General features: G+C 45.2%; 1 long non-coding RNA gene across 1 annotated transcript in view; it reads left to right on the forward strand.

Annotated features, from left to right (window-relative positions):
* The first annotated feature begins 6,958 nt into the window (after positions 1 to 6,958).
* Positions 6,959 to 20,217, forward strand: part of LOC140407760 (uncharacterized) — a 68,254-nt gene continuing 54,995 nt past the window's right edge. The window contains exon 1 of the long non-coding RNA XR_011939783.1: positions 6,959 to 7,027. This is a non-coding gene — a long non-coding RNA (uncharacterized lncRNA). The remainder of the gene's footprint in view (positions 7,028 to 20,217) is intronic.

Consider the following 20,217-nt stretch of genomic DNA (forward strand, 5'->3'; position numbering starts at 1 on the left):
AATTAGTTAGGCACGACCTGCCCTTTATGAACCCATGCTGCTTCTGCCCAATGGGACAATTTCCATCCAGATGCCTCGCTATTTCTTCCTTGATGATAGATTCCAGCATCTTCCCTACTACCGAAGTTAAGCTCACTGGCCTATAATTACCCGCTTTCTGCCTACCTCCTTTTTTAAACAGTGGTGTCACGTTTGCTAATTTCCAATCTGCCAGGACCACCCCAGAGTCCAGTGAATTTTGGTTAATTATCGCTAGTGCATTTGCAATTTCCCTAGCCATCTCTTTTAGCACTCTGGGATGCATTTCATCAGGGCCAGGAGACTTGTCTACCTTTAGCCCCATTAGCTTGCCCGTCACTACCTCCTTGGTGATAACAATCCTCTCAAGGTCCTCACCTGTCATAGCCTCATTTCCATCAGTCACTGGCATGTTATTTGTGTCTTCCACTGTGAAGACAGACCCAAAAAACCTGTTCAGTTCCTCAGCCATTTCCTCATCTCCCATTATTAAATCTCCCTTCTCATCCTCTAAAGGACCAATATTTACCTTAGCCACTCTTTTTTGTTTTATGTATTTGTAGAAGCTTTTCCTATCTGTTTTTCTATTCTGAGCAAGTTTACTCTCATAGTCTATCTTACTCTTCTTTATAGCTTTTTTAGTAGCTTTCTGTTGCCCCCTAAAGATTTCCCAGTCCTCTAGTCTCCCATTGATCTTTGCTACTTTGTATGTTTTTCCTTCAATTTGATACTCTCCCTTATTTGAAAAATGAAATGAAAATGAAAATGAAAATCGCTTATTGTCACAAGTAGGCTTCAAATGAAGTTACTGTGAAAAGCCCCTAGACGCCACATTCCGGCGCCTGTTCGGGGAGGCTGTTACGGGATATTTCCTTAGATATCCACGGTCGATTTTCCCTCTTTTTACCGTCCTTCCTTTTTGTTGGTATAAACCTTTGCTGAGCACTGTGAAAAATCACTTGGAAGGTTCTCCACTGGTCCTCAACTGTTTCACCATAAAGTCTTTTCTCCCAGTCTACCTTAGCTAGTTCTTCTCTCATCCCATTGTAATCTCCTTTGTTTAAGCACAAAACACTAGTGCTTGATTTTACCTTCTCACCCTCCATCTGTATTTTAAATTCCACCATATTGTGATCGCTCCTTCCGAGAGGATCCCTAACTATGAGATCCTGAATCAATCCTGTCTCATTAGACAGGACCAGATCTAGGACCGCTTGTCCCCTCGTAGGTTCCATTCCATACTGTTCAAGGAAACTATCGCGGATACATCCTATAAACTCCTCCTCAAGGCTGCCTTGACCGACCTGGTTAAACCAATCGACATGTAGATTAAAATCCCCCATGGTACCTGCTGTACCATTTCTACATGCTTCAGTTATTTCTTTGTTTATTGTCTGCCCCACCATAATGTTACTGTTTGGTGGCCTACAGACTACTCCTATCAGTGACTTTTTCGCCTTACTCTTCCTGATTTCCACCCAAATGGATTCAACCTTATCCTCCATAGCACCGATGTCATCCCTTACTGTTGCCCGGATGTCATCCTTAAATAACAGAGCTACACCACCTCCCTTACCATCCACTCTGTCCTTCCGAATAGTTTGATCCCCTCGGATATTTAACTCCCAGTCGTGACCATCCTTTAACCATGTTTCAGTAATGGCCACTAAATCATAGTCATTCACGATGATTTGCGCCATCAACTCATTTACCTTATTCCGAATACTCCGAGCATTCAGGTAAAGTACACTCATGTTGGCTTTTTTTTTACCTCTGTTCTAAATCTTAACACCTCGATCAGTAACCTCTCCTAAGTTATATTTCCTCTTAACCTTTCTCCTAATTTTCCTTGAAGTTGAACCCATATCTTCATGTAACAACCTGCTGTGCCGCTTACCATTAATGTTTTCACTTCCCGTTTTATTCCTTTTAGTATTCCTGGTCCTATTCACTGAGCTCCCATCAGCCACTGTACCTTGTACTGTCGCCCTTTCTGATTTTTGACTATGGTTTCTCTGCCTTACACTTTCCCCCTTACTGCCTTTTGTTTCTGTCCCTGTTTTACTACCTTCCAACTTCCTGCATCGGTTCCCATCCCCCTGCCACATTAGTTTAAACTCTCCCCAACAGCTCAAGCAAACACCTCCCCTAGGACATCGGTTCCAGTCCTGCCCAGGTGCAGTCCGCCGGTTTGTACTGGTCCCACCTCCCCCAGAACTGGTTCCAATGTCCCAGGAATTTGAATCCCTCCCTCTTGCACCATCTCTCGAGCCACGCATTCATCCTATCTATCCTGACATTCCTACTCTGACTAGCTTGTGGCACTGGTAGCAATCCTGAGATTACTACCTTTGAGGTCCTACTTTTTAGTTTAACTCCTAACTCCCTGAATTCAGCTTGTAGGACCTCGTCCCGTTTTTTACCGATATCGTTGGTGCCTATGTGCACCACGACAGCTGGCTGTTCACCCTCCCCCCCCCAGACTGTCCTGCAACCGCTCCGAGACATCCTTGACCCTTGCACCAGGGAGGCAACATACTATCCTGGAGTCTCGATTGCGTCCGCAGAACCGCCTGTCTATTCCCCTTACAATTGAGTCCCCTATCACTATAGCCCTGCCATTCTTCTTCCTTCCCAGCTGCGCAGCAGAGCCAGCCATGGTGCCATGAACCTGGCTGCTGCTGCCTTCCCCTGGTGAGCCATCTCCCTCAACAGTATCCAAAGCGGTATATCTGTTTTGCAGGGAGATGACCGCAGAGGACACCTGCACTGCCTTCCTACTCTTGTTCTGTCTTTTGGTCACCCATTTTCTATCTCGCTCAGTACCTTTCATCTGCGGTGTGACCAACTCGCTAAATGTGCTATCCATGACGTCCTCAGCATCGCGGATGCTCCAAAGTGAGTCCATCCGCAGCTCCAGAGCCGTCAAGCGGTCTAACAGGAGCTGCAACTGGACACACTTCTTGCACGTGAAGGAGCCAGGGACAGTGGACGTGTCCCTGAGCTCCCACATCGCACACGAGGTGCATGACATGGGTCTGAGATCTCCTGCCATGTCTTAAACCTTCGGTTAACTTCAACAATTACAATTTACCAAAAAATGTAAATAAATAAATAAACAACGAAGAAAAAAATATATCAATATACCAATGAAAAGAAAACTGAAACACTACTTACCATTCACTGACCTCGAGCCTTCCTCTTGATCTTCACAGCGGTTGTTTGTTTTGGTTAGGGGAGGGGGTAGGGAGGGAAACACTGAAGAAGTGTTTCGGGTTTAAGTGTCACTTGACAACAGCTCCTCCACAGACTACCTTCAAATTAGGGTGACCACGACGGAGGTATGCAAATTTTCCTTGCAACACCAATCAGCAGCTCCACTCTACTTGCCTCTGCTGGATGCTTGTCTTCACTCAAACAGCTAGGGTCTCTAGCTCAGGTACACCTTCAATTTAGGGTGACCACGACGGAGGTATGCAAATTTCCCTTGCATCACCAATCAGCAGCTCCGCTCTACTGCCCTCTGCTGGGTTATTGGGTTTGGGGGATAGGGATAGGGTGGCAGTGAAGGCTTAAGTGGATGTGGTGCAAACTCAATGGGCCGAATGATCTCCTTCTGCACTGTGTGTTCTATGTTCTACGCTCTCGTGACGTGGCTTCGATATTGGCCCGTTTTGAAGATTAAGCCCTTAAAGTACAACCTGCCTGTTTATGTTGAGATTTGACTTGTTTGTTTGTAATGTTCATCTCCATGAAGCTTTTGGGGCTTTATAGTTAATAAAAGTCCAGTTGGAGGGGATTCTAATCCTACAGAACCAAAACAATAATTTATCACCGAGAATTTAGACCAGGTAGAACCTAGTGGAGCAGGTTTTGTAAGGTCAGGGAATCACTACTTGGCCAATGGGACCAACTACACTACACTACCCAGTTAAAACCGCACTGCACAGATCAGGAAAATTAAAGGGACTGGTGTGCATTTGGTTAATGGACCACAGCCATTTGCAGACTGGGCAGGGACCCTCAGTACTGATCAATTATACGTTAGCTGCAAATGTCAGGTTGGATGTGATATGCCCTTTGTCAAATAGCTGAATGATGCTCATTGTGTTTGCTCACATGTGAACCTCGCCTGAAGAGTGTAAGGTAACTGGGACTCTAGGAGAGGTGCACTATTGGGGGTAATGGAACTTGCTGGTCACTTAGGGGCGGCACAGTAGCACAGTGGTTAGCATCATTGCTTCACAGCTCCAGGGTCCCGGTTCGATTCCTGGTTTGGGTCACTGTCTGTGCTGAGTCTGCACGTTCTCTCCATGGCTGCATGGGTTTCTTCTGGGTGCCCCGGTTTCCTCCCACAGTCCAGAAATGTGCAGGTTAGGTGGTTTGGCCATGCTAAATTGCCGTTAGTGTCCAAAAAGGGTAGGTGGAGTTACTGGGTTAGGGTGATAGGGTGAAGGTGTGGGTTTAAGTAGGGTGCTCTTTCTAAGGGTTAATGCAGACTCGATGGGCTGAATGGCCTCCTTCTGCACTTTAAATTCTATGATTCTATGTTTCTATGACTTCACCACCTTAAATAATTGGCTGCCTCGTAGGAACAAGCTAAACATGTATCAGAAACAGAAGTTAAACCCCGCAAATGCTCTATGTGGTCCCAAAGTGCAATATATTAATAATAATAATCATTATTACTGTCACAAGTTGGCTTACATTGACACTGCAGTGAAGTTACTGTGAAAAGCTCCTCGTCGCCACAATCAGGCACCTTTTCGGGTAACTGAGGGAGAATTCAGAATGTCCTGTTCACCTAACAAGCACGTCTTTCGGGACTTGTGGGAGGAAACTGGAGCACCCGGAGGAAACCCACGCAGACACGGGGAGAAAGTGCAGACCCTGCACAGACAGTGACCCAAGCCGGGAATCGAACCCGGGACCTTCGCGCTGTGAAGCAACAGTGCTAACCACTGTGCCACCGTGGATCACACAAACATCAAATGTGCTGGAAATGAGAAACCACTTCACCGCATTACAGGTTGAGTCTGAGCCTGTGATATAAATCACCTTTTCATATCAGCAGTGACAGTAAGAGCAACTTTGCTATCCCGTTTCCTTCCTGCCAATTGATCATCATTATTTTTCCTCATTATTATCATAATAAATATCAGCCATAAATTTTTAACATGTAATCAATACAGATTATCACAGGAAAAACTGGCAGTCATTAAATCAATATCACGGTTGCTTCAATGAAAGCAATGACAACATAACTAAATGTCAACATGACATTAATCAACAACAAAAAAGGGTTTTGAAAATGAAATAGAATTGCAAGGGTAACTTAGAAAAGTGTACTGTTGACAGCCGGATCTGATTAATATCTTTGAATCCATTTCACGGACACAGCATTAGATACTTTTTAGGAAGGGGAAACCTTTGGCAACCGGCAACAGCCAGAGAGGGAGGGAAAGGTTGCAGGTTGGACATTGATCGGAAGTCAGAAAATCCAGGCCCAGTTCAATCACTCAGGGATCCGATTTCAGTGGGGGTTGGGAGGGGGGGGGGGGGGGGGGGAAGAGGAAACATAGAATTTATAGTGCAGAAGGAGGCCATTCGGCCCATCGAGTCTGCACCGGCACTTTGGAAAGTGCACCCTACCTAAGCCCACACCTCCACCCCATCCCCGTAACCCAGTAACCTCACCTAACCTTTTTTGGACACTTAGGGCAATTTATCATGGCCAATCCACCTAACCCGCACACCTTTGGACTGTGGGAGGAAACCTAAGCACCCGGAAGAAACCCATGCACACACGGAGAGCACGTGCAGACTCCGCACAGACAGTGACCCAAGCCGGGAATCGGACCTGGGACTCTGGCGCTGTGAAGCAACAGTGCTAACCACTGTGCTACCGTGCCGCTGGAAGGATCAGTTGAAACCAACTGGAGATACCAACTGTGGTTGGTGGGGAGGGGGGCACGGATGGCGCAGAAAATTCTCCCCAAAATAAGGATACTAAAAATGAATGTAGATAGGCCATGTGAGTGGGTAGATCTGAAAAAGAGGTGGGAAAAGGCTAAAAAGCCCATTTTGGCAGGAAGAATTTTTAAAAAGCACCTAAATGGTGAGCGATTGCAGAGTTCTGAGCTGCAGAGGGATCTGGGTGTCCTATAGTTCACAAATCGATAAAGGTTCAAGTAATTAGGAAAGCTAACGAAATGGAGGGTCGTGCGTTTAAGACAGGGATGAGGAGGAATCTTTTTTTCAGAGGGTCGTGAGACTTTGGAACTCTCCTCCTCCAAGGGCGGGGGAAGCAGAATCTTTGAATATTTTTAAGGCAGGGGTCGATAGATTCCAGGTAAGCAAGGAGGCGAAAGGTGAATGGGCAGAGGTGGGAAAGTTGATTAGTTGATGCTTCATTCAGATTGGCCACGATCAGGTGAAAAGCCTAAGTTTCAGGGTGTCCAAAATTGTGTCATGCACTGTCGCGGACAGCAACAGTGGCGGAGAGTGGTTTGTCAGATATCACATCAAAGTTAGATGATTCCAAATATACTTTCTCTGGCAGAATTAAGGAGAATTCTGCCGGCAACAAATGCCTCGAAACAGCAATGGAGGACAGAATGGCTGGAAGATGCAATACATTGCAGCCTCACGATCCAATGAAAAGCAGCTGGAGGCCATGGACCATGAGCTCCAGGAGGAAGTTGTGGGTAAAAAATAGGTGATACAATTGTTATTTTAATGTTACATAGTATGCCTCTTTCCGTGACTAATGCAGCTGTGTCGCATCAAAAACAAGTGATACAGTGATCTGGATTTGTGCAATGACCTCCAAGCTCTGATATATGAATGACGCAAATTATTTTTCATCCTGTTGCTAGGTGAGGTGACACACCACCAGCACCACACGAGGCAAGAGTTTGCCTGCACCCCCGGCCCAACCAAGCAGCGTCAGCAAGCCCCCTACACGGAGCACGGGGGAGGCCAGTGAGGAGTTGTACATTGCAATCAGGTAATTCATTTCTAAGATAATCTTTGAATTAATTTCCGAAACATTTCATAGTCAATGTTGATGTGAGCAAAAAGTGACAGGTCATTATGATAGGAGATGTAGTATTAAACTTGTCTCATCACTCACTGAGACTAGACTGTTGAATGACCCGACGTAGTAATTGACTCTATTTTACATGTAGGATAAGGAGTCTGCCCCTGATTTACTGGTAAAACGTATAGAAAGCATTGAGACAGCAGAGGGAATGTAGAATAAGCCACACACCCAAAGGACAAGTTAATCTTTTGTTAGGTTTTTGGCCGTTGGCGTGTCTGGGTCTGGTGAACTGGCAGGCTGTTTTATTGCAGGCAGCAAGAACATAGAACATAGAACAGTACAGCACAGTACAGGCTTTTCGGCCCGCGATGTGTCGACCATTTATCCTAATCCACCACTCTCTGTGTAAAGAACCGACCTCTGATATCTCCCCTATACCTTCCTCCAATAACCTTACAATTATGTCCCCTCGTGACAGCCATTTCCGCCCTAGGGAAAAATCTCTGGCTATCCACTCTATCCATGCCTCTCATCAACTTGTACACCTCTATCAAGTCACCTCTCTTCCTTCTTCGCTCCAATGAGAAAAGCCCTAGCTCCATCAACCTTTCTTCATAAGACATGCCCTCCAGTCCAGGCAGCATCCTGGTAAATCTCCTCTGCACCCTCTCCAAAGCATCCACATCCCTCCTACAATGAGGTGACCAGAACTGGACACAATATTCCAAGTGTGGTAACCAGGCCTTCATAAAGCTGCAGCAAAACCTTGCGGTTCTTAAACTAAATCCCCCTGTTCATGAAAGCCAACATACCATAGCCTTCTTAACAACCCTATCAACCTGGGTAGCAACTTTGAGGGATCTATGTACGTGGACCCCAAGATCCCTCTGTTCCTCCACATTTTCAAGAATCCTCCCTTCAACCCTGCATTCAACATTCAAATTCGACCTTCCAAAATGAATCACTTCACATTTTCTAGGTTGAACTCCATCTGCCACTTCTCAACCCAGCTCTGCAACCTGTCAATGTCCTGTTGTAACCGGCAACAACCCCCAACACTATCTGCAACACCACCAACCTTTGTGTCATAGGCAAACTTACTAACCCGCCCTTCCACTTCTTTATTCAAGTCATTTATAAAAACCACAAAGAGCAGAGGTTTCAGGACAGATCTCTGCAGGACACCACTGGTCATCGACCTCCAGGCGGAATACTTTCCATCCACTACCACTCGCTGTCTTCTTTCGGCCAGCCAATTCTGTATCCAGAGAGCCAAATTTCCCTGTATCCCATGCTCCCTGACTTTCTGTTATATGTGAGAAGTCATGGATGCTACCTGTCTGAGACAACCAATTATGCAGGAAGTGCTGACAAGCTGCACAAGCTTGAGGTCCAGCTTTCAGAGTTCGAGTGGCAACTGGAGTCACTGTGGCACAGCCGGGAGTCTGAGAGCTACGTGAATAGCACGTTCAAAGCTGTGGTCACACCGTAGCTTCAGAGCCTTGAGGTAGAGAGGGAATGAGTGACCAGCTGACAGTCCAAGAGAACCAGGAAGGTAGTGCACGAATCCCTTGGGTCCCGTACACAAATCAGTTTTCCATTTCCACGGATCCCTCAGAGAAGCACAGTCAGAGCCAGGTTTGTGGTATCACAAGTGTCTTGGCTATACAGGAGGGGAGGAAGAAGAAAGCCAAAGCAATAGAGATAGGGACTCATCAGTTTGGGAAACAAACAAGCATTTCTGTGGCCATAGACGTGACTCGGGGATGGTGTGTTGCCTCCCGGCTGCCAGGGGCAAGGATGCCACAGCGTAGCTGCAGGAAATCTTTCAGGGGAAGGTTGAATGGCCAGATGTCAAGGTCCACATTGGTGCCACATTGGACGAGTTGCACCTGAACAGAGCTGGGATTGAGTTCCTTGTGGGACATTTTGCTAGTGCTGTTGGGATGGCTTTAAACTTTAAGACAGGGGTGTGGGAACCAAGAAGGAATATTAGAGAGGAATATCAGTGTGCACAAAATACTGGGAGGAACTGAGAGCACTAGCATGAAGGTTAGCAAGTTAATAGGTGATGCCAGAGTAAGGGAGAAAGTAATGATATCTAAGTCAGGATTATTGTGCACGTATGCGAATACACAAAGCATAGCAAATAAGATTGGGGAATTACCGGCACAGATTGTGATGTGAAAACATAATAATGTGGTGATAACAGATACAGCTCAAAGAAGGGCAGGATTGAATGTTAAATATTCCTCGGTACAAGGTGTTCGGAAAGGATAGGTAACTGGCAATATTGGTTAAGAACGGCACTGTAGCACTGGAGAAAGAAGTTGTCCCAGAGGATGCAAGGACAGAATCAAGTTGGCTGGAGCTAAGGAGCAAAAAGGGTGGAGTCTATCGACTGCCAACTAGTGGGAAGGCTGTAGAAGTACAAACCTGCAGGGAAATTACAGAGAGATGCAAATATTATGGAGTAGTTATAATGGGAGTCTTTAGGGCGGTATGTGGCGCAGTGGTTAGCACTGGGACTGCGACGCTGAGGACCCGGGTTCGAATCCCGGCTCTGGGTCACTGTCCGTATGGAGTTTGCACATTCTCCCCATGTCTGTGTGGGTTTCACCCCCACAACCCAAAGATGTGCAGGTTAGGTGGATTGGCCACGCTAAATTGCACCTTTAATTTTAAAAGAAAATAATTGGGTACTCTAAATTTAAAAATAATAATAATGGGAGACTTTAATTACCAGAATTTAGACTGGGATAGTGATAGTGGGGAGGGGAAAAAGTTCCGAGATGGTGTCAGGAAGCTTTTCTACAGCAGTAAGTGTCCAGTCCAACAAAAAAGGAGACACTGTTGGACCTGGCTCTTGGAAATGAAGTGGGCCATGTTGACTAAGTGTCAGTTGGGAGGACATTTAGGAGACAGTGATCATTGTACTGTAAGGTTGAGGATGATGATAGAAAAGGATAATGGGCAATCCAGAGTAAGAATAATTAACTGGGGGAGAGCTGACTTCAATGGGGCAAGAACGGATCTGGGCCAAATAGACTGGAACCAAAAGTAGCTGATAATGGTTGTTGATAGTTGTGAGACAATTAAAGAATAAATAATGCATTAATAGATGTGTTAGCAAGGCTAGTACAGTAATGTAACTGTGACACAAAAAGTTTGTAACTTTTATAATTATAAACAAATTATATAATTAACACTTGATTATTAATACAAATTCTTAAAATGCATCTTAAGATACTCCCTTCCCAGACAGGCCAACCAAAGATAACATGAACTTGTTCACCTTGACTGAAGGAATGAATAGGCTTCTATTCAAGATGTCTCAATTATAAATGACAGACAGTTATGTAAACCAATAATTGGTCTACACTTAGGCAAACTCAAGATAAGGGTTAGAGGTTTTGAGAAGCCATTGTCTTACAGTTGAGACAACATGCATAATTAGCTAAAAGAAACTAGGGGCTATCTCTTCTTTCATCATTGAAAACTTATGGGCGGGGTTTAATGTAAATGAAACAGAGCCCCGTTTGGGCGTGGTTAGTGTGGTTCGACGGCACTTGCATTGCCAAGAATGACCCGCTATTAAACGGGACTCTGCTTCATTTTTAGGCCTTGGCAAGGAATGCCTTGCCGAGGCCGCAATTCGGCTCAATTAATGCACTCGCCATTGCAGGAACCAAAATGGCGCCCCGATCTCTGGACTCCACCACCTCTGCCTCCGGACCCCACCACCTCTAACCCCATCCCGAACTCCGCAACTTACCAATTAGGGGGTCATTGATTTCCCCCCACCCCCCCCCCCCCCATGTAAGGTCTGGGCACCCCCTAACCCGATCCCCGACATGGGCAAGATGCCACTTGGCCACCTTGACACTGCCAGCCTGGCACCACCCCTTCCAGCCTGGAAATGCCACCTGGACACTCTGGCACTGCCAGGGTGGCACCCAGGTGGTAATGGCAGGGTTGCTAGGTGGCACTGCCAGGGTGCCAGGATGGCAGTGCCGCATTGCTCGGGTGACATCGGGGGGGACAGGGTACCCCCTGCCTGAGCCCGATCACCAGGAAATTTCCCATTGCTTGGGAGACAACCACCCCCCCCCCGCCCCCCCCCCCCCCCCCCCCCCCCGCCCCCCCCCCCAGTGCGATTGCGTCTGGTCCACATTAGTGGACAGAAGTGCTAAATGGCGCCCGATCGGAGTCTCCGAGGCGAGGCCATTAGGTCCTACACCTTGGGTAACTCCGGCGCAAATGTATTTTGGTGGGCTTAACTGCACACTTAAATATGTAAATCTGGATCCAGCCCATTGAGAGGCCAAGTCAGGCGCAGCGAGGACGTTTAATTGCTTCCCATTGACCAATTCGCTATTTTCCAACAACTGACTAAGGTTGGTTTTAAAAATCGTTCAAGTATAAAAAGAGATCTTGAGAAGCCGTAAAGAGAGAGGTGTCGAGAGAGAGAAGTGTTTTTTAACATGTCAGCCACATTTTCAGAACCTTGACTTCACGCCGTGGTCTGAGAAGCACATTGAGAAATCTGTTCAATTGTTAAAGTTCAGCTTTTGCTTCCTCCTGTTAATTACTACTGAGTACTGTTAACTGACACTTTGTATTTCATCGTTCTGGCTTGTTACATTTATAATGGCGAATAAACTTTCTGAATTCACCTGTGAGGGTCACGAAGAATCCAGCATGAGTTTGTACAGTCAAAAAGAAAATAACTTTATTTACAACTAATATATACATAGCAGCAATAGTTCACCACTGCTTCCTACTCGAGAGGCGGTGCCACATTGGCCAGCTCTATTTATACAGGTGCAACTGCTAATGTTTTCCTCGCCCCCTAGCCCCCTCATTGGGGGAGCTCATACTCCCCAAGAAACATGGGATAACCAATAGTCCCCAGCCAATAGAATTCAGGCAGGTTGTAACATTCCCCCCGCCCCCACCCCCCTCCCCCCCGCCGAAAGTCCGAGGAATCCACCTGATGAAGGAAGGCGTCGGACTCGTTTGTTATCTTTCCACGTGTTCATCAATAATTCATTAAAGGCACCCCACCAGCTTCAAATGTCGAGTAACGTAGACGAAAACTGGTGCATTTTCAAACAGCAGTTTAAGCTCTATGGGCCAGATTCTCCGTTTCTGAGGCTAAGTGTGGAGGATCTGTCGCGTTTTATGTGGAAAAAAAGGAGTAGGAAGGTGTATATACTCAGTGGTATGATACAGGAGCAGGAAGGTGTATATACTCAGTGATATGATACAGGAGCAGGAAGATGTATATACTCAGTGATATGATACAGGAGCAGGAAGGTGTATGTACTCAGTGATATGGTACAGGAGCAGGAAGATGTATATACTCAGTGGTATGATACAGGAGCAGGAAGGTGTATATACTCAGTGATATGATACAGGAGCAGGAAGGTGTATGTACTCAGTGATATGGTAAAGGAGCAGGAAGATGTATATACTCAGTGATATGATACAGGAGAAGGAAGGTGTACATACTCAGTGATACGATACAGGAGCAGGAGGATGTATATACTCAGTGCTATGATACAGGAGCAGGAAGGTGTATATACTCAGTGATATGATACAGGAGCAGGAAGACGTATATACTCAGTGGTATGATACAGGAGCAGGAAGATGTATATACTCAGTGATATGATACAGGAACAGGAAGATGTATATACTCAGTGGTATGATACAGGAGCAGGAAGGTGTATGTACTCAGTGATATGGTACAGGAGCAGGAAGATGTATATACTCAGTGGTATGATACAGGAGCAGGAAGGTGTATATACTCAGTGGTATGATACAGGAGCAGGAAGGTGTAGGTACTCAGTGATATGGTACAGGAGCAGGAAGGTGTATATACTCAGTGATATGATACAGGAGCAGGAAGGTGTATATACTCAGTGATATGATACAGGAGCAGGAAGGTGTATGTACTCAGTGATATGATACAGGAGCAGGAAGGTGTATGTACTCAGTGATATGGTACAGGAGCAGGAAGATGTATATACTCAGTGGTATGATACAGGAGCAGAAAGGTGTATATCCTCAGTGATATGATACAGGGGCTGGAAGATGTATATACTCAGTGGTATGATACAGGAGCAGGAAGGTGTATGTACTCAGTGGTATGATACAGGAGCAGGAAGATGTATATACTCAGTGATATGATACAGGAGCAGGAAGGTGTATATACTCAGCGATATGGTACAGGAGCAGGTAGATGTATATACTCAGTGATATGATACAGGAGCAGGAAGATGTATATACTCAGTGGTATGATACAGGAGCAGGAAGGTGTATATACTCAGTGATATGGTACAGGAGCAGGTAGATGTATATACTCAGTGATATGATACAGGAGCAGGACGATGTATATACTCAGTGGTATGATACAGGAGCAGGAAGGTCTATGTACTCAGTGATATGGTACAGGAGCAGGTAGATGTATATACTCAATGGTATGATACAGGAGCAGGAAGGTGTATGTACTCAGTGGTATGATACAGGGGCTGGAAGATGTATATACTCAGTGAAATGATACAGGAGCAGGAAGGTGTATATACTCAGTGATATGATACAGGAGCAGGAAGGTGTATATACTCAGTGATATGGTACAGGAGCAGGAAGATGTATATACTCAGTGATATGATACAGGAGCAGGAAGGTGTATATACACAGTGATATGATACAGGAGCAGGGAGATGTATATACTCAGTGAAATGATACAGGAGCAGGAAGTTGTATATACTCAGTGATATGATACAGGAGCTGGAAGATGTATATACTCAGTGGTATGATACAGGAGCAGGAAGATGTATATACTCAGTGGTATGATACAGGAGCTGGAAGATGTATATACTCAGTGGTATGATACAGGAGCAGGAAGATGTATATACTCAGTGGTATGATACAGGAGCAGGAAGATGTATATACTCAGTGGTATGATACAGGGGCAGGAAGGTCTATGTACTCAGTGATATGATACAGGAGCAGGAAGGTGTATATACTCAGTGATATGATACAGGAGCAGGAAGATGTATATACTCAGTGGTATGATACAGGGGCAGGAAGATGTATATACTCAGTGGTATGATACAGGGGAAGGAAGGTCTATGTACTCAGTGATATGGTACAGGAGCAGGTAGATGTATATACTCAGTGCGATGATACAGGAGCAGGAAGGTGTATATACTCAGTTATACGATACAGGAGCAGTAAGGTGTATGTACTCAGTGATATGGTACAGGAGCAGGTAGATGTATATACTCAATGGTATGATACAGGAGCAGGAAGGTCTATGTACTCAGTGATATGGTACAGGAGCAGGAAGACGTATATACTCAATGGTATGATACAGGAGCAGGAAGATGTATGTACTCAGTGATATGATACAGGAGCAGGAAGATGTATATACTCAGTGATATGATACCAGGGGCTGGAAGATGTATATACTCAGTGGTATGATACAGGAGCAGTAAGGTGTATGTACTCAGTGATATGATACAGGAGCAGGAAGATGTATATACTCAGTGATATGATACAGGTGCAGGAAGACGTATATACTCAGTGGTATGATACAGGAGCAGGAAGGTGTATATACTCAGTGGTATGATACAGGAGCAGGAAGATGTATATACTCAGTGATATGATACAGGGGCTGGAAGATGTATATACTCAGTGGTATGATACAGGAGCAGGAAGGTGTATATACTCAGTGGTATGATACAGGAGCAGGAAGGTGTATATACTCAGTGGTATGATACAGGAGCAGGAAGATGTATATACTCAGTGGTATGATACAGGAGCAGGAAGGTCTATATACTCAGTGGTATGATACAGGAGCAGGAAGATGTATATACTCAGTGATATGATACAGGAGCAGGAAGACGTATATACTCAGTGGTATGATACAGGAGCAGTAAGGTGTATATACTCAGTGATATGATACCGGGGCTGGAAGATGTATATACTCAGTGATATGATACACGGGCTGGAAGATGTATATACTCAGTGATATGATACACGGGCTGGAAGATGTATGTACTCAGTGATATGATACAAGAGCAGGAAGACGTATATACTCAGTGGTATGATACAGGAGCAGGAAGACGTATATACTCAGTGGTATGATACAGGGGCAGGAAGATGTATATACTCAGTGGTATGATACAGGGGCAGGAAGATGTATATACTCAGTGGTATGATACAGGGGCAGGAAGGTCTATGTACTCAGTGATATGGTACAGGAGCAGGTCGATGTATATACTCAGTGCTATGATACAGGAGCAGGAAGGTGTATATACTCAGTTATACGATACAGGAGCAGGAAGGTGTATGTACTCAGTGATATGGTACAGGAGCAGGTAGATGTATATACTCAATGGTATGATACAGGAGCAGGAAGGTCTATGTACTCAGTGATATGGTACAGGAGCAGGTAGATGTATATACTCAATGGTATGATACAGGAGCAGGAAGGTGTATGTACTCAGTGATATGATACAGGAGCAGGAAGATGTATATACTCAGTGATATGATACAGGGGCTGGAAGATGTATATACTCAGTGGTATGATACAGGAGCAGGAAGGTGTATGTACTCAGTGATATGATACAGGAGCAGGAAGATGTATATACTCAGTGATATGATACAGGAGCAGGAAGACGTATATACTCAGTGGTATGATACAGGAGCAGGAAGGTGTATATACTCAGTGGTATGATACAGGAGCAGGAAGATGTATATACTCAGTGATATGATACAGGGGCTGGAAGATGTATATACTCAGTGGTATGATACAGGAGCAGGAAGGTGTATATACTCAGTGGTATGATACAGGAGCAGGAAGGTGTATATACTCAGTGGTATGATACAGGAGCAGGAAGATGTATATACTCAGTGGTATGATACAGGAGCAGGAAGGTCTATATACTCAGTGGTATGATACAGGAGCAGGAAGATGTATATACTCAGTGATATGATACAGGAGCAGGAAGACGTATATACTCAGTGGTATGATACAGGAGCAGGAAGGTGTATATACTCAGTGATATGATACCGGGGCTGGAAGATGTATATACTCAGTGATATGATACACGGGCTGGAAGATGTATATACTCAGTGATATGATACACGGGCTGGAAGATGTATGTACTCAGTGATATGATACAGGAGCAGGAAGACGTATATACTCAGTGGTATGATACAGGAGCAGGAAGTTGTATATACTCAGTGATATGATACAGGGGCTGGAAGATGTATATACTCAGTGATATGATACACAGGCTGGAAGATGTAAATACTCAGTGATATGATACACGGGCTGGAAGATGTATGTACTCAGTGATATGATACAGGAGCAGGAAGATGTATATACTCAGCGGTATGATACAGGAGCAGGAAGTTGTATGTACTCAGTGATATGATACAGGAGCAGGAAGGTGTATGTACTCAGTGATATGGTAAAGGAGCAGGAAGATGTATATACTCAGTGATATGATACAGGAGCAGGAAGATGTATATACTCAGTGGTATGATACAGGGGCAGGAAGGTGTATGTACTCAGTGATATGGTAAAGGAGCAGGAAGATGTATATACTCAGTGGTATGATACAGGAGAAGGAAGGTGTACATATTCAATGGTGTGGTACAAGAGCATGATGAGCCCGTATTAAATCATCTGCAAGATGTGTACGTTAAATGTTCAGAGCTTGAACAGCCAATCAGCTTCACTCTGGACTTTAAGTTTGAACCAAATGAGTATTTTACAAAAAAGGTAAATACAAAAGTATACGAGCCGAAGCATACGGGTGGGAGTACTCGTAAAACAATTACAAAAACTCTACCAAATGACTCATTCTTCAATTTCCTCAGTCCTCCTGACGTTCCACAGCATGAAGTGTTAAATAAGAGTTTTGCAGCAATACTCGTCGCTGACTTAAATTGATGGCCTGCTCCATGAACACATAATTCCATGTGCAATGTCGTACTTTACAGGAGAAGTCTTTCAGATGACACTGACTCCAATGATGAGTACTACAATTATATTTCCGAAGGCCTTGAATACGATGAAGAAGGTAAAGGGCGAGCCAGATGGGGACGACTATGAAATGCTAGTCAGGTAGCTTCACGGGAGTGATGGTAAACTAAGATGAGGAATCCTGTGAAGCTCTACTCCGGGGGTTTGGCGGGAATAACGAGGTGATCACAAGGAACGCCCGGTCTGCGCAGGTCACCGAGAAGTGTGAAAGCTCTAAGATGGCGTATACAGAGACTGGAGGTGAGATTGCAGTAGCAGACACTTTGAAATGAAATGGATTGAATGAAAGTGACTAAGCTGCGAACAAACTATGAAAGAATGAAAATCGCTTATTGTCACGAGTAGGCTTCAATGAAGTTACTGTGAAAAGCCCCTAGTCGCCACATTCCAGCGCCTGTTCGGGGAGGCTGGTACGGGAATTAATAACGGAAGATATAACACCTATTCCGGAGAAACTGGCTCCAGAAGCATACGGTGAATCATCTCAGGCCTATGAAATGGTTCAAGTAGTGGACTCCACAATACTCGAGGCCACTACACCGAAAGGTGAGCTAGTGGAGCAGATCTGTTTTTCAGCTCCACAACGACAGATGATACGTATATAATATTACCAGATGTGGCTGTATCTGTAAGCAGCTCCACAACGGCAGATGATAGGTATATAATATTACCAGATGATGAGGAACCATCACTTGGTTCTGCAGGAAAAGATGACCTATGCATTATAACTTTGAGTGACGTAAGAGCCATCGCTTGGGACTCAAATACATGATGTAGGGACAGCACCCAACGTTGGGGATGTGGATCCAACCAAGGTACCAGAGTAGGGGCTCTGCAGCCAGCTACTGAAGGTATACTTGACCACAATGCACATCCCACAGAAGTATGCTAACACGAGAAGTCTCAGCAGATGATCCACAACCAACCGCTCCCATTGCGCAGGCCAGCGGAAAGAGGGGTGCTATCAAAGCCAAGCGGAAAAAGACGAGCAGTCACAAAATCGCTCTCAAATCAAAAAAGAGGAAGAGAATGAGAGTGGGGGATACTGTGAGTCCCACCGATAATACCAAACAAGAAGACATCGGCAATGTGGACGACAGGCCAGAGAGTGCGCGTCAACGCAGCAACAAATAGCATTGTGTAAGGACGCGAAAGAAGCTGGTGATGCAGAAGCTGATGACGCAGGCATGGCCAGTCTTCAGGACGCATCGCTTCAAAAGGCTAAGGCACAAAAGACCTGCATGGACACCAGTCTTCTAGAAGCGACGTCGGAAAGCTGACAAGAACCTAGAAGATCAGTGGGGTGACACTGTTGGAGATTCGCAATGAGCTGTGCAAAAGGGACACTTCCAGTAGGCATATCATCTTAATTGAAGCACAGTTGAATCTGTATATACATATGCCACATGTGTTAAAACGATAATACGAATCATGTTGTTATCCATAAATGTTAACATCTCCAAAGGAAGGGGGATGTGGTGATATGCCTGTGAATAGTATTGTACATACTTAGCAATGCGACCCCTGACCAGCTGGTGGAGCCAGGCATCGGTCACGCGACATGAAACACTCACCACTTGGAAGTAAGGTGTACAACAGGACGGTCGCACATAAGGGTAGTTCTCGGAGAGTTCACAGAACTCACATAGTAACTTTGTCTGTGTAGAATTCTGTTTGTTATCTTTCCATGTGTTCATCAATAAATCATCGTTATGGTTAAGCAACAAGATGTTCTGTGAAAATCATTGCAACAGCAAGGTCACAGAACACAACAATTCTGAAGCCTTGGTGAATGGGGTGTGGGGGGGAGGTGGGGGGGGGGGGGGCGGGGGGGGGGGGGCGCAGCTGCTTAGATATCGCAGAGGACTGCAGGATATCTGGTCAGAACTTCCAAAACAAGACCAGACCTGCTGAACAAGCTGCTGTCAGACTCAAAAAATAACAAAGGGAAAACAAATAGTGTGAGGTGAAAAAAGATACTGGAATTCTATAGATTTTAAAATCTATAAGGATAGTTGCTGAATTGAAAAGGGAAAGTTAGCTCTGAGCATTGTTAAGTTACAGATTTTTGGGACTGTTTTAAAGTATTGATTATTGTGTAAAGCCATTTTTCTGTCTAAGTGTAATTCTTTCTTTTAATAAACTTAGAGTACCCGATTCATTTTTTTTTCTCAATTAAGGGGCAATTTAGCGTGGCCAGTCACCTACCCTGCACATCTTTGGGTTGTGGGGGCGCGATCCACGCAAACATGGGGAGAATGAGCAAACTCCACACGGACAGTGACCCAGAGCCGGGATCGAACCTGGGACCTCGGCGCCGTGAGGCAGCAATGCTAACCACTGCGCCACCCTGCTGCCCTTAAGTGTAATTCTATGTTTTTTTTCTTTAATTCTTAAGAAACATTTAATTACTATGAAATCAACACAAATAGTCAGGGACATGATTTCCTGATTGGGAAACTCTCCTAATTTTGGCAACTATTTAAACTTTCTCTTTAAGATTTCGGGAACTTGACACTTAACATCAACCGTGCCATAACATTGTCGGTACTTAAACTTGACAAGGCGCTGTGACCGGATGAAATGCATCCAGGGATATCGAAGGGTGTCAGGGGAGGTGCCAGATGACTGGACAGTTGCAAACATTGCAGCCTTGTTCAAACAAGGTTTTACGGTTGCCTACCCATTGCAGAGCAGTCGGATTAACTTCAAAGGTGGGCAAGCTTCCAGACACAATTATTCAGGACAGAATTAAAAAGGGGGGTTGATTAGGATGAAAAGGGAAAATCGTGTTTAACCAACAGGCTGGAGTTTTTTGAAGAGGTGACAGAACGGGACGATGAGGGTCATGTTGTTGATGTGACACACATGGGCTGGGATTCTCCAAAATCCCAGCCAAGTGAGGACGCTGGCGTCAAAACCGTCGTGAGCAACGCCGGCGTCAACGGGCATCCAGGCCCAGTCATTCTCCCCTTCCTTGTGGGCTTGCACTGCGCCGGAACGCTGTGCGCTGCTCTGGCGGTGAAAGCCGGCCCTACAGAGCCAACGTGAGTCCACGCATGCGCGCCATGGCCGTCTCTGCGCTGGCCTC

The sequence above is a fragment of the Scyliorhinus torazame genome, chromosome 2 (assembly GCF_047496885.1).
Source record: "Scyliorhinus torazame isolate Kashiwa2021f chromosome 2, sScyTor2.1, whole genome shotgun sequence".
Classification (NCBI taxonomy): Eukaryota; Metazoa; Chordata; class Chondrichthyes; order Carcharhiniformes; family Scyliorhinidae; genus Scyliorhinus; species Scyliorhinus torazame.